The following is a 14179-nucleotide window of genomic DNA, read 5'->3' as shown; positions in this document are numbered from 1 at the left end:
TGCAGCTGTAATGCGTGTCTCTTCTTCCAAGCTGTTCTTCACCCGCCCCACATCTATTTTAAGACCGGTGTTTTCCCTCCTTCTCTTTCCATTGTTCTATTTGTAATGTTAAACCGCGTCAGCAACAGTGGTTAAACATGTGAATGATGCGCCAAGAGTCTGGTGACCTTTCACCATGTGCAGCATCGTACTCGGCGCGTGGTGGGCCCGATTCACTGGACTCCTATAAATAACCATGGAAATGTGCTCCCATGGGGGTGGTCCTACATTTGCAGTAAGTTCCTGACTCCTTTAGATTTAAGAAACAACTCCAGTGTTCCACCTGAGATTTTGCTATTTTTGCTGAATGCGCAAATACTAAAGATCTCAACTAATGCTAGGCGTAGTTCAGTGCAGCGAAATGTGAGGCAAAAAGGCCTTCGCATCACAGTAGCCTCCTCCGATTTGGGGTGTTCTGTCAATAGTAACGCCCTGAAACCGCATTTACTCCTGCTGTTGCAATAAGTAAAGCTTCCAGTGCACTTACGTAGGGAAACTACCTGCAAAATATTAGCAAATACTCACAGGCTGGCGAGTTTAAAAGTGTTAACCAATTTTTGCTCATACTCCCACTGCGAATAAACACATTTTGCTCATAGTTGTACATTTGTTATAATTCTTGTGGAATTGTATTACCATAAAGTTAATTGTTTAATTATCTTCGTTACCTAAGTTGAACATGCTGTCCAGATATCTTGAATTAGGTATCCAAATATCTTGAATGATGTCGCTGGCATTTCCCAAAGATATATTTTAAGAAGTGCTGGTAAAAATGCCATTAAGTTTCGCCAGCCTGGTTTGCGAGTTGGTTTTAGCCAATAGTCCGATGTCTTTTCTTCTTGGTAATTAGGCACTGTAATTACAAGCTCAGGCAAGGTGAAAGGGTTGGTTGAGATATTGTATTTTACATGCAGGATTTGTTAAGTTTGCTGCAAGTTGGTCCTGAAAGGGTTCAGTCAGGGAGAACAAACTCCCCAAATCCTTTTAACCTCTTCGCTGCTAGGCCTTTTCACCACCTGTGCTAAGCCTTTTTTTGGCTATTTGGGTTAGTTCACGCTTAGGCCCCTGTAACTTTTTGACCACGTAAGGTATCCGCGCCAAAATTGCGTCCTTTTCTTCCAACATCACAGGGATTCAAAAGGTACACAGGGTTTGTGGATTCCCCTAGAGCCAGAAATTAGCCAAAATACAGCTAAATCTTTTTTTTTGAAGGGCGGGGGGAATGGGCAAAAAGTGCTGCAAATGAAAGCGTCTGGGTTATTCTCTGCAAATGGTATCAAAAAAGAGTTTGTGGGGCTGAAATCACAATTTTCTCAGCTTTTAGGGAATGACAGACTTTTGTCAGAAAACCAACATTTGTACAGTTTTGTCATTTTTCTGGGACATAGCCTATTTTTGCTATTGTTTTGTGCTTTCAACCTCCTTCCAGTTAATGGTAGAAATGGGTATGGAAGAAATAATGAATCCTAGAAAGCTATACATTTTAGAAAAGTAGACAAAATTCTGAATTCAGCAAGGGGTCATTGTGTAGATCCATCAAGGTTTCTTTATAGAAACTAACAGTGAAATATAGGAAAAATTGAAAATTAGTTGAAAAAAACATCCTTTTGTGTCAACGTTTTCATCTGTAACTTCTAATTATGACAGCTGTTCAAAAGCAATATAACATTACATCTGCTGGATCTTGCTGGTTGTGAGGATTTATATGACTTGTAGGTTTACCAAGAACCCGAAGAACCCAGAGCCAAAAACTGAGCAGCAATTTGCAACAGCTTTTTATTATGTACAGGGGGCCTCATTTATGAGGCCGTGCATCACTTTTACGCCGCCGGTGCGTCATATTTACAAAGTGAAGCATCTAGGTAAATGCGTCACTTTGTAAACCCCTGCGTCACATTATACCTGCGCCAGGTATAATGTATGCAAGGGGGGCGTATTGACGCAAGAAAGGGTCGTAGAAGTGATAAAGTGAAATCTATGAGATTGTCAAAAACCCCACATTTTCCTACATTTCTGTGGTGGAAAGTTGTGGAATCTGCATGGATCCACAAATTTACACCCACCTCACATTTTCCAATGTTTTCTGAGAAAAAAGGTACCTCAATTGTGTGGGTAGGCCAGGTGCCCATGACAGGAAACGGCACAAAACGCAAGGTTGACACACCACAATTTCACTAGGAAAAATGACCCTTTCTCGGCAAAGTGCCTAGCTGTAGTTTTTTAACCCTTGCTCTGCCAGCACCTAGGGAAACCTAGCAAGCCTATACATTTTTGAAAACAAGACACCCAGGGAAATCCAGGATGGGGTGACTTGACTGACTCCCACCAGGGTCTGTTATCCAGAATCCCTTGCAAACCTAAAAAATTATCCCAATAAAACTCATTTTACTCTCATTTCTGTGGTGGAAAGTTCTGGAATCTCCATGGATCCGCAAATTTCCACCCACCCAGCATTCCCCAAGAAAAATGGTACCTCACTTGTGTTGGTAGGCCTAGTGACCACGACAAGAAACAGCACAAAATGCAATGTGGACACACCTCATTTTCACAGTGAAAAATTACCCTTTTTTGGCAAAGTGCCTAGCTGTAGTCTTTGAACACTAGCTCTGCCGGCACCGAGGGAAACCTAGCAAACCTACATATTTTTAAACTCGAGACATCCAGGGAATCCAGGATGGGGTGACTTGACTGCCTCTCACCAGGTTATAATACCCATAAATCCTTGCAAACTAAAATAATTGTCAAAAAAAAAAAAATCCTCAATTTTCTGTGTGGGAAAGTTCTGGAACCTGCGTGGATCCATGAATTTCCTCCCACCCAGCATTTCCCCAAGGTCTTCTGCAAAAAATTGTACCTCACTCGTGTGGGTGAGTCAAGGACCGGCGACAGGCTAAGGCCCAAAACCTATTGAGGCAACATCAAAATTACCTATCGCAAATTAACCTGCAAGGGGGGTCCCATGAGTTTTTGGCCCGGGGCTTGGCAGCCATCTAGGGAAATCAAAGAAAGCCACACATTTCTGGAAACTAGACACCCTGGGGGAGTCAAGCGAGGTATAGCTTGCATGGGTCACCCACCATTCTCCTACCCAGAATCCACTGCAAACCCCAAATTATGTATAAAAATCACTTTTTTTCTCAAATTTCTGTGTGGGAAAGTTCTGGAATCTTCGTGGATCCACACATTTCCTCCCATCCAGAGTTTCCCTAGGTCTCCTGATAAAAATGGTACCTCACTTGTGTGGGTAGGCATAGTGGCTGCAACAGGAAATGGCCCACATCGTACTGTGGAGACTTCAAAATTAGCTATAAGAAAACTACCTGGTTTTGGGGGTTGGGAGGAGTTTAGCCAATTCTGCATAGAAATGCCACACAAGTAAGGTATCATTTTATGCGGGACACTAAGGCTGCTTCCAACACGCAAAATTTAGCAAGTTTGAAACCGCAGTTTAAACGGCACACACAGACTGTAATGTAGTTCCTATATTCCCAATAGGCTCTGCGCATTGGAATAATATATCCTATAGATTTGACGTGGGACTTATGTCGACTAGGTCTCTATCGAAAATACTAAACTTAATTTTGAGTGCCAGCTAGCTCAGTGGTCACTAAAAACTTTCTCGAATTCACAAGAAGAGATTAGTTTCTGACAACTGCATCAACATGACAACTTTGTTTCCCCAAGAATAAACGTATCTTCAGAGTCGTGGAAAGAATATATAAATATTCTACTCAGTCAATCGTGCATGCTTCGTTTCATCAGAGGTGCAGAGAAATAGAGAGATGAACGTTTTCTTTTTTCTCATGCAAGTAAAGTGAACGTCTACAATCGTAATGCAGGTTGCAAAGTATAATGTGTTCAGCAAGAATAGAATTATAAAATAATACTGTAAAAGCATTTTATGATTTCTAAACCATATACAAATATATACATAAATAACAAAGGCTAAAAGTACTCAACTGGTGCTTCTAAAATACACCTACCCCAATGTGTCTAATCTAAGTCTAGTATGAAGTAAGAAGTAAGTGTGGTGTAGCATAGGTTTAGTTTTCTTTGCCAAGAATCTATCCAAGATTTCTCTTAGGGTCTAATCAGCTCAATACCTTAGTTTATAATTTAGGCCGTCCGGCATCTCTGTCTCAGGACTCGATTTCCCAAAACCCTGCGAGGGGAGCTTGGAAACACTGGAGCTGGATTCTCAGTGAGAGAAAGGACTGCTTCTCGATCAGTGCGTCAGCTGGAGGGTTGGCTTCCTTCAGCACTTGCTGTAGCGAGCTGCGTCGGGCAAGTAGAACCACTGTGTCTTGCTAGGGCAAGTGAAGGCATATTTATACCTTGAAGGTGCCTAGTTTGACGTAAAGTCGGGCATAATGGCGTCAGTCAAGAACCCCAAGGGAATGGTAGTTGTTTGTAAACTCCATGAGTTCTTGGACAAATCAATATTCAAGCAAGGGGAGGTCTCTGACTGCTTAATATTTTCCAAGAAATCGTTGTGACCTTTTAGTACGGGTGGAAATTGCCATGCCTGTATTTGGACTGCATGACTCATGTCTAAATATCGGTATGATTTCTATGCCTATATTAGGGCAATGTGAATTGTACCTATATAAGGGAATGAATCGGGAAATTTCACTCGGATCTTAAAACGCCATACAACAAGTCTGTGCTAGGGCAGGGCTGAGATATGTTTAAAGGGCTATTTAAGTGGGTTGGCACGATCAGTGCTGCAGGCCTTTAGTAGCATATCATTTACAGGCACATGTAGTGTCACTTTACTATGGATAGTGGGATGGAGTTGTAGAAGCAAACTACATTTCCAGTTATTAAGGATGATTCAGAGGCCAATACTTCACCGGGTCTTAGAGAGAAGGAGCTAAAAGCAGTGACTGAAATACCATAATGTCCTGCCTCAGTAAGTTTCGCACTGATCTACAATGTTGCTACTTTCTTGAAACTATCTTCATTTACTGCTAAAACACTTGTCATTGGCAATCGATGGAATATGCGGAAGGAGATATTTGAAGATTTCATTGATGCACTTGAAGAGACTGATAACAAAAGATTATCAAATACCTCAAAAATCTTGCTGGTGATGGCATAAAGGAAGTCATATAGAAAATGCCACAAACTCATAAAGAAATTACATATTATCTGATTAAAGAAACATTGAATCTGAACTTTAATCCAATGCCAAATGTTGACTACAAAAGGTGTATTTTCAGTCAAGAATGACACAAAGTTAGCGATACTATTTATAAATTTGTAGAGAGACTTGACACACTCATTAAACTATAAGTTCAATTAATTTAATGATGAAGAGGTCATAAGTATTAGGGTCATTTATAGATTCTTGACCGATTCATGCAGATGGTGAATGCTGAGAGAAGCTTTGAGTCTGGAATGAGTGCTGATGGCTACTAGAGCTGAAGTTTGTGCCAATCGACAAGCTGCTGATATGACATGAAGGCCGCAGATATCCTGAATGAATCAGCCATGAGTGTAAAAAACACGTCAAAGCAGAAGACTGGAGGACAGTGGCTGATGTCTACAAGTAAAAAGAAGTTATGTTTTAGATGTGGATTTTCATTTGCACAAAAAGGCAAATGTCCCGCTATTGGACACGCATGTATGGGCTGTGGAAAGAAAAACCATTTTGTGTCGGTGTGCAAAGAAAAGGGGAAAAAAGTGTGCTCTGGAGTGAAAACAAAAAGGCCACCGTAACATTCCAGAAGCAACGTTCGATGTGCCACCACACAGCCCAGTGAAGGCATCAGGTACAACAAATCAACACTGAGCAAAAATGATTGTCATCTAAATCATCATCAAACAGTTCATCCCATTATCAAGCAAAAGTGAAGAAGACGGTTGTGCCATGGCCATGTTTACATCACAAAAATGTACTCATGTCGGACTGGCTGCATGTGAAGAAAGATGTCAGTCAATATGTAGTTTACATGACAAACACTAAAGTCATTCAAACATTGTCTGGAAATTCCACTGAAAGTCAAAGTTATTCGATCCCTTTAATCATCGACAGTGCTGCATCAATGAACATTATGCCTGAGGGGAACTAAAATAAATTTCCCACCTTATAACATCTTATGCCATCAACACTTGTCAAAGTTATTTTGTAGTGATGATGAAACACAAGAAAATGAAAGTGCAAATGCTCATCCATGTGCTTCAAGGGACATTGTCATGTCAATCAGCCTCAGCACAGCTTCTGATATTGGACTGATTTCCGTGAACAACAACATGAATGCTCGTCATGAAATAATAAGTCAACTCCCTTCATTTTTTCATGGTTTGGGTAAACTTAAGGCTATGAAAGTACAGTTGTATAGTAATGAGGACAATCGTCCTCTTGCTCAGAAACATAGGCTTTTAAAAGATGCTGTTGAAGAAAAATCACTTAAGCATGATATCATTGTGCATTCTACTGGTCCAACACCATGAGTTTCTCCCATTGTGATAATGCCCAAAGAGGACAGGGAAGGAGCAGTAAGCATATGCTTTGACATGTGTCAGGCAAACAAGGCAATTGAACAAGACAACATCCAGGTCCACACATCGCTGACAAGATAATGCAAATAAATGGTTCAAAGGCCTTCTCTCACCTTGATTTAAATAAAGTTTATCATTAGGGGTGGGTGGCAAACCCTGCTCCGCCCCAGGAGTGCATGGAGTTTTGTTGTTCCACATGCTGCTTAGAGCACAGAGTTCAGCAAAAAAACACTGCAAGCAACCAACTGAACTGAGTTTACCAGCATGCTTATCACTCACAATCAGATGCTGATTGCTGACATGGTGATGGTGGGTGCCCATCTGGGCCTGAACATGCTTGGGAGAAGGGAGGGGTCGGTGTCAAGTGTGGTGGTGAAGGGGCATCGTGAGGGTGCACTAGGCCTTTCCTCCACATGGTAGGATTGACCAAAGTGGTAGTCTCGCTTCAGGGAGTGGGAGGCGTGGGCTAGGGGGAGATGCAGAATGTGAGGGAGCCCAGGCAACAGTGCTGGGGGTAAGAAAGGGAAAGTTCCAGTGTGACTCAAGAAGCCAGCCTCAAACACCTGTGGTTCAAGCAGAGGCCGCAACTGTGCTGCGCAGGAAGGGAAAGGTTAACATCCTCTACCAACCGAGGGCCGCACAGTCTGTAGTGTGGTGGCAGCAGAAGGGCTAACACCCCAAGGGCCGCACCTTCAGCAATAAGTGGAACAGACTAAGATCACTCTTACAAAGGGAACCACTGTGATGATTTATAAGCAGCTGGGTGGCTGCCAGTCTATACCAGGGTTGGAAGAGGGCACCCTGGCTGCAGGCGAGACCATTGTGCCTTGGAGTTGCTTCACCACCGGCAAGCTGCACGTACCTCTGTAGGAAAGCACAGGCTTCCCACTCAGAGTAACTAGGCTGCTAGTGTGACCATCACCAGCCAGTACAAAAGCATTTACATTGGTCGCTGATGCTGGCAGGACCATGCGTGCAAGTCATGGGCTCTTCGCTCTTAGTGCCTACTTCCCCAGACATAAAGAGAGTGCTGGCAGTGATTGAGACATTAAATAGGACCTGAGGGTGAGAGACCGAGGTTCTCCCTACTCTGGGCAATGGCAGATACATATAACTGGCAGTGGGGCTTTTCCTTTAACTCTCAATTTATTCAGTAAGCAGAAAAGAGTGCAGGCCAGAGCCCGCAGCAGAGAAGGGAACTAGGACTGCCCTCTGTGCCGTGAGGAGGCAAACATCCAAGGTACGTGTAAATAGCAATACACTTCTTATGGTATTGCCTTCTGGCCATTGCCCCTCTCTCCGTGCCATGCAGTTCTACATATTGCACCCCTCGCCACTGCTACTACCTAAGTGGCTTGTTCCTGCTCCCAGGAGCCACAAACAGAGCCATGCTAAAGGCCCAATAGTCCCTATATGACCAGCATGTTTCATCTTAAGAATCAGGTAGAGCAATGTGATCGGGCTGCTATATAAGCAATTTGGATACCAAATAGGCAAGAAGATAAATGTATTTTCACATACTTAACATGCAGTAGGAATGCCTGCCGCATCAAACTGGGGTTTCATGGTGAGCATAAGAACGATGGATTAAACCCAGATCCTTGTGACTGGGGCTAAATGTTTTTATTGTTCAGCATTCTGTCCCTCATTTGTTCCTTTTGCTTTTGTCGCCCTAAGTTGGAAGGGTATGCCCAGATGTGGGCCCTGTGCTCAACACACCATTGGATTCAAGCTAGCCTGGCTGATGAGGGGTGATGCTTCGAAACTGGTCCCAGGATGCTAGTTTCCAATCCAGGGATGACCTGGCTTGGCAGTTTGGGCTGGACTGTTCCCCTGAAGAACAGGGTCAAGACTGATTTGCATACAGCTGGGTCCAAACTGGGGTGGCGTGGTGAGCAAAGGAAGGTTGGATGAAACTCAGATCCTTGTGACTGAGAGTTTGCATTGTTCAGCATTCCGTCCTTATTTGTTCCTTTTGCTTTTATCCACTTTCAGAACTTTGACAATTAGTAGCTATGGGGCGATTACAGAAGGGGGTTGTATTAATAAATAGCAACATGGCAACATTTATACCCAGTGCTTACTGATATTTTGGCATCGTTTGCAGAAACAGTAGAAATTGTCTGTTGAATGTAAGTTAATTTAACTTTTGGCCACATGGACCACAAAGGAGATGCATAAAATAAACCTCATAAAGCCACGCAGGCCAGCTGCATGCAATGGTGATGTTACTCTAGTAGTAGTTTGGCCTCCGTACTAAGTGGCAAGGCAGTGTGTGCATATCTATTTGAAAAACAATGTTCTTTTCCATCATGTCATTATATTTTCTAATTGTCCAATAAAAAGTATCAAAAACTGGCAGTGTTTTTGAAAAGATGGGACAAATGTGATACACCTACTCACTGGCTAATAGAACCACTAACACATCAACTCACACATCTACTCATGCAGACACTTACATACCCACTTATACACCCATACAGCCTTTTTCACACTGAATCAGTCATCCTTAGGATGTCCACATACCCATACATTCATTCATACATCCACTAACTCGCCCATAGAGTTACTCCCACATCCGCTCATTTATTCATGGATATACTAACACATGTACTCACTCACCTATGCAGTCACTGAGAAAGCACAAGCAAATACTCTCCCATGCAAACTCTCTCACACTCACTTACTCACACATAAAGGCTTTCACCCACCCATTCACTAGCCCATACAGCCAATTACACACCCACTCACTCACCCACAGAGCCACTTACACACACATTCATGCACCCATACAGACACTAATGTATCCTATTAGTCACACATAGACACTTATACATCTGTGCAGTCACCAATTCAGCTACTCATGCACTCCTTCACCATTTACAGCCATTGACACACCCACTCGCTCATCTATACAGCGGCGCGGCATCAAACGCTAAGACCACGGAAGCCCGCTCAGAATCCGCAACAAGACACAATAAAAGAAGGAAAGCCAGACGGAAAGTCCAGAAATGCAAGAAACGGGCATCAACTAAAGAAAAAATGGAAGAAAAAATTGAGTTCCACGCAAACACAGTGGTGAACTTATCTTTGATCTAAACAAATCAGGCGGAAACCCATTTACTGGAATTGGGGTTATCGTTCTGCCCAGAAAGCAGCCTGAACTACTTCCAAACAAGAGTGGATATTTATAAGTTCATCCAAAAAATGAAATTGAAAAATTATTTTGCTTAAAGAACTTGAAAAAAAAACATAGAATCTCCACTCAATTAAGATCTTGCCAATGCGGAGCCAGTTTTCAACCTACTAATATCAGACATTCCCACCCTATTGGTTATGGGTGATTTGACAAACACTAATCAGGAAGACATTCCAGGCTCAACACAAGAGTAGATTTCAGAAATGGGTGCAAGTGTATCTGGTAGAATTCGATCCCCTTTTAAACCAAAATCAACCTTCGTTCCAGTCATGCCGCGCAATGCAATTGATATTAATCAAGACCTCATTATTGAAGAAATCAAAAAACTTTGCCGAGCCATAAAGAGGTGGAAATGTGGCACAAATTTTAAGTTAAAAAATAACAGGACCTAATCAAAAAACTGCAGGAAAATAATGAGGTGATAATAAAACAATCAGACAAAGGGCACAATATGGTCTTGTTGCCCAGAGAAGACTATATGATTGAGGCGGAAAAACATCTAACGGATACTCAATGTTATTCAAAATCCAACGCACAACATCTATCGACACTGAGTGCCCTGTGTCTCAAACACCTATACAAATGGAAACAAGATAACCTGATCACTAACAATGAATTCAACTATTTGCGAACTGAGTTTTCAATCACTCCCATTATGTATTTCATACCAATAATACACAAAAGAACTCCACCTGTACCAGGGAAACCCATAATCAATGTCAGAGGAGGAGTCTTAGAAGAAATCTCAGAATATGTGGACTTTCATCTGCAGGAGTTGGTTGTTGACACCACCCATTTTCTGGAGAAACTCAGACATTCCACGGTCACCTGATTATTTGTTGGTATCCCTTGATGTTTGAGATTTATACACAAGTATTAATCATATTGATGTTATGAATGCAGTGAAGTTCTTTTTAGGAAGTAGACCCATGGAGCTTTACCAACGTGGTATAATGATTTTAGAAATGATATCACTATGTCTCCACAACAACTATTTCCTATTTAATTAAGACTAATATCACCAAATATGGGGAGTTGCCATGGGGGCATGCTTCTCCCTCAACTACGCATGTTTGCACATGGGCTGGTGGGAGGAGCAGGTTCTCAGGGTGAAATACAGGGATATATGAGATGAACGCATCATAGGAGGAATGCGCTTCATCGACGATATATTCTTTATATGGAAGGACCTGAGGCTATGGCCAGAGCTTTTATTGAGACAGTAAACATATATGATCTCAATCTTCAATTTACTGCAATAATCAAAGACAAATCTATAGACTGTCTAAATGTACTTGTCTGTATAGAAGACAGTGGCATAGAGACAACACTGCACAGATAGAGTACAACTGGAAAAACGACTCTACATGCGTCGAGTTTTCATCCTAGCCATTTGATAAGAAGTATCCCATATGGGGAATTCTTAAGGTGGCGTAGAATATGCAGTACTGATCTAATATTAGAAGATTGTATCAAAGAAAGGAGGCACAGATTTCTAGCCAGGGGCTACAGCGACCAGGTTATTAATTTGATCTTGACTAAGGTCAGAATGAAATCCCGGTAGGATTTGTTAACACATACGAATACCCCTGGGAGTACGAGAAAGGGCAATTTTTCCAATGAAGAAGAAGAGAAAACCAAAATGAGATTTACAATGAATTACAGTAGCCAACACAAGAAAATCAGGACCATTATAAATAAACATTGGCCCGTAGTGCAAACCGACATGGTATTGAACCAGGTATTCCCGACACCCCCAGCTTTGACTTTTAGGAAGCCCAAGTACATGCACAATGCCTTAGTCAAGCCCAGTCCAGAGGTAATGACTAAAGTAATCCAGTCCAGTTCAATGAGGCTAGCACCATGGAATGGCTTCATCAAGTGTAACACTTGAAAAGCATGTAAGTTTGGAGGTAACACCTCACAATACACTACTGTGTATGGCTCCACTTCTAATAAAATTAACACCAGGTATAGCTGCCGCACAGAATTTGCTGTTTACGTATTGAGCTGCACTTGCGGATTACAATACGTGGGCAGCACAAAGCTACAAGTGCATGTATGTATTTTGCAGCACCTCAGAGCGATTGTTAACTCGGACATTACATATCCAGTGGCTAGACATTTTAGGGCAGTGCACAAGAACAAATTGGAAGATCTAAAGTACCGGCGGTCTCAAGGGAAGCCGAGTAGGTTTACCGCCACAACAGAGCCTCGTAACAAGTGGTTACGGGGACATATAACTTTCCCGCGATTGACCATGAGGTTCAGATAAACCTCAGAAAAAATATGCCAATGAATTGCAAGAAAAGAGTATGTATATTCATATATTAATATAGGCATACTTTTCACTTTTTGTTTTGGAGTGGTACTCACAGGGCTGGACCCTGTTGTAGTCCTGAAGAAGAGCCGTGGGGTACAGCTCGAAACTAGTTGACACTTTTACTAGGGCACTGTGTTTCATAACAGAACCGGCTCACCTAGTAAACCACCCCATTTTTAATATATCCACCAGGAGCCTGAATAAAGTTAATTTAGCTCACTAGTAGGATATTTTTAATTTTTTCACTCCACTTCATTTTCCCCTTTCTCTCACATTACACGACACATAGTCTTCATATAAAAGTGCTCCTACGCAACCGCGTTAGTTGTAGCACGCCTCAACCCGCAGCGGGTTGGGAAGCCCCAATGATGAAGCATGTCACCGTGAGGAAACTCCGGTGAGTGAGGGGACTAAAAAGAAAAAGTTTTCTTTCCCAGTTTCTGAAACAGACCTAAAAGTGTCATGTCTCAGTAGCTAGTCAGGTTCTCTGGATCTGAATTTTTCAGATCTTTTTTGAATAAGTATTGCTGTGGAGGGCGAACCTGGCTGACCTCTTCCTCTACCTCCCCCTGTTTAGTATTTTATATTGAACAACAGCAATTTTGTTTTGGAAACAATGACATTTTTGCACTATGGATTTTATATTGTTAATTGGATTGATCCCAGGAAATCCAAAAATGTCCAACCAACTATGTTGCTATTTGCACATGATTAATTATTTTCAATGTTGTTGCTTGGTCTATTAATGGGTATTTGTACCAAAATGATGATAGAGCTGCTTTAACCATGCATATTGCACTTTAAAATGATATTTTGGATTTGTTATGTTATGTTATTTGCATTTGTAAAGCACTGCTGTTACCAAAAGAGGTGTCCTGGCGCTGGGGTGAAGTACCTACTGATAAATGCTGGGAGAGAACGCTGTATACTAGAATAGCGCCTAATTTGTAAAGAGCCAAGTTTTCAGGGCCTTTCTAAAGGCCATCAAATTGGTCTGGTGTCTTAGTTACGGGGGAAGGGAGTTCCAGGCCATGGCTGCATTAACGACAAAGCTTCTGCCTCCCCAATTGGCCTTCTTTATCCAATGAATGACCACCAGTTTAGCCTCGGATGAGCAGAGAGTTCTTTTGGGTATATACCATTTGAAGTGTTGTTTTTTTTAATGGGAATTACTTTATTGCATGATTAATTAAAACCTTCGCAAACAAGAAAAACATTAATTCACAAAAGAAAGCTTCTCCTTCAAAAGATGCTAAAAGATTACAAATATGTTGTGATTCAATAAAATTGCAAAAGAATTAAAAAATTGTAGATAAGATAGTTCTTCATGTTTAAAACGATAAATCAGCATAAGGTTAGAATACACCCCAAAAAATTATGTTTGTAGAGAATACAAGTCAATGAGCTTGGAGCCAGGTCGTGCTGACTGCTACGTACTTGGCAGCAAAGGAGATGTTCTTAGGATTTAGTCACAGAACTAGTAGAGACATTTGTTGTCGTTGACTCATAAGCGTGCTGGGGTCGGATAAAGACCAATAACTTGAGGGTCATCCCGAGTTAACTTTGCATTTGCTTCCCTCATAAATCGAACAAGGCTGCAAAACAGGCGGATGTTGCTGCCTTTGAAACAGGCCTTTACCGCCTCCCTACAGGATCGAACCTGACTTGCAATCAGGAGCTGTTTTAGGAACTGTCTCCTTTCCGCTCCCAAGCCGTTGCAGATGCACACTAGATGTATTATATATTCGTTTAAATTTCCGCACAGTCTGCAGCGATTGGAGGAGGTTGTACGTTTCCATGGAGGAAGGTGACGCTTTGCAGGTAGGATTCCCAGCCTCAGATGAAGGAACCGTTCTTTTGTTTTTCTTGCAAAGCCTGTTCCTAGGTATAATTGGGGTTTTGTTGACACGTAGCTCTGAATTACGTAACAGCCGTGGACCCTCCTACCAAGGGCAGCTTTATCTTCTGCAAGAGAAACAATCTTTACTGATTTATTTACCAGGACCTTAAAGCTTTTCTGGGGTAAGCATGAGTACCACAGGTCCTGTAAAGCTAACAGCTTGATTGCTGATTGAAGGTAGCTCTTCGTCATAGCAAGACAGGATCTAATGCCA

This window comes from Lissotriton vulgaris, chromosome 5 (genome assembly GCF_964263255.1).
Source record: "Lissotriton vulgaris chromosome 5, aLisVul1.2, whole genome shotgun sequence".
In the NCBI taxonomy this organism is placed as follows: domain Eukaryota; kingdom Metazoa; phylum Chordata; class Amphibia; order Caudata; family Salamandridae; genus Lissotriton; species Lissotriton vulgaris.
The sequence above is the reverse complement of the archived record's forward strand: the minus strand, read 5'-3'. Positions refer to the sequence as shown.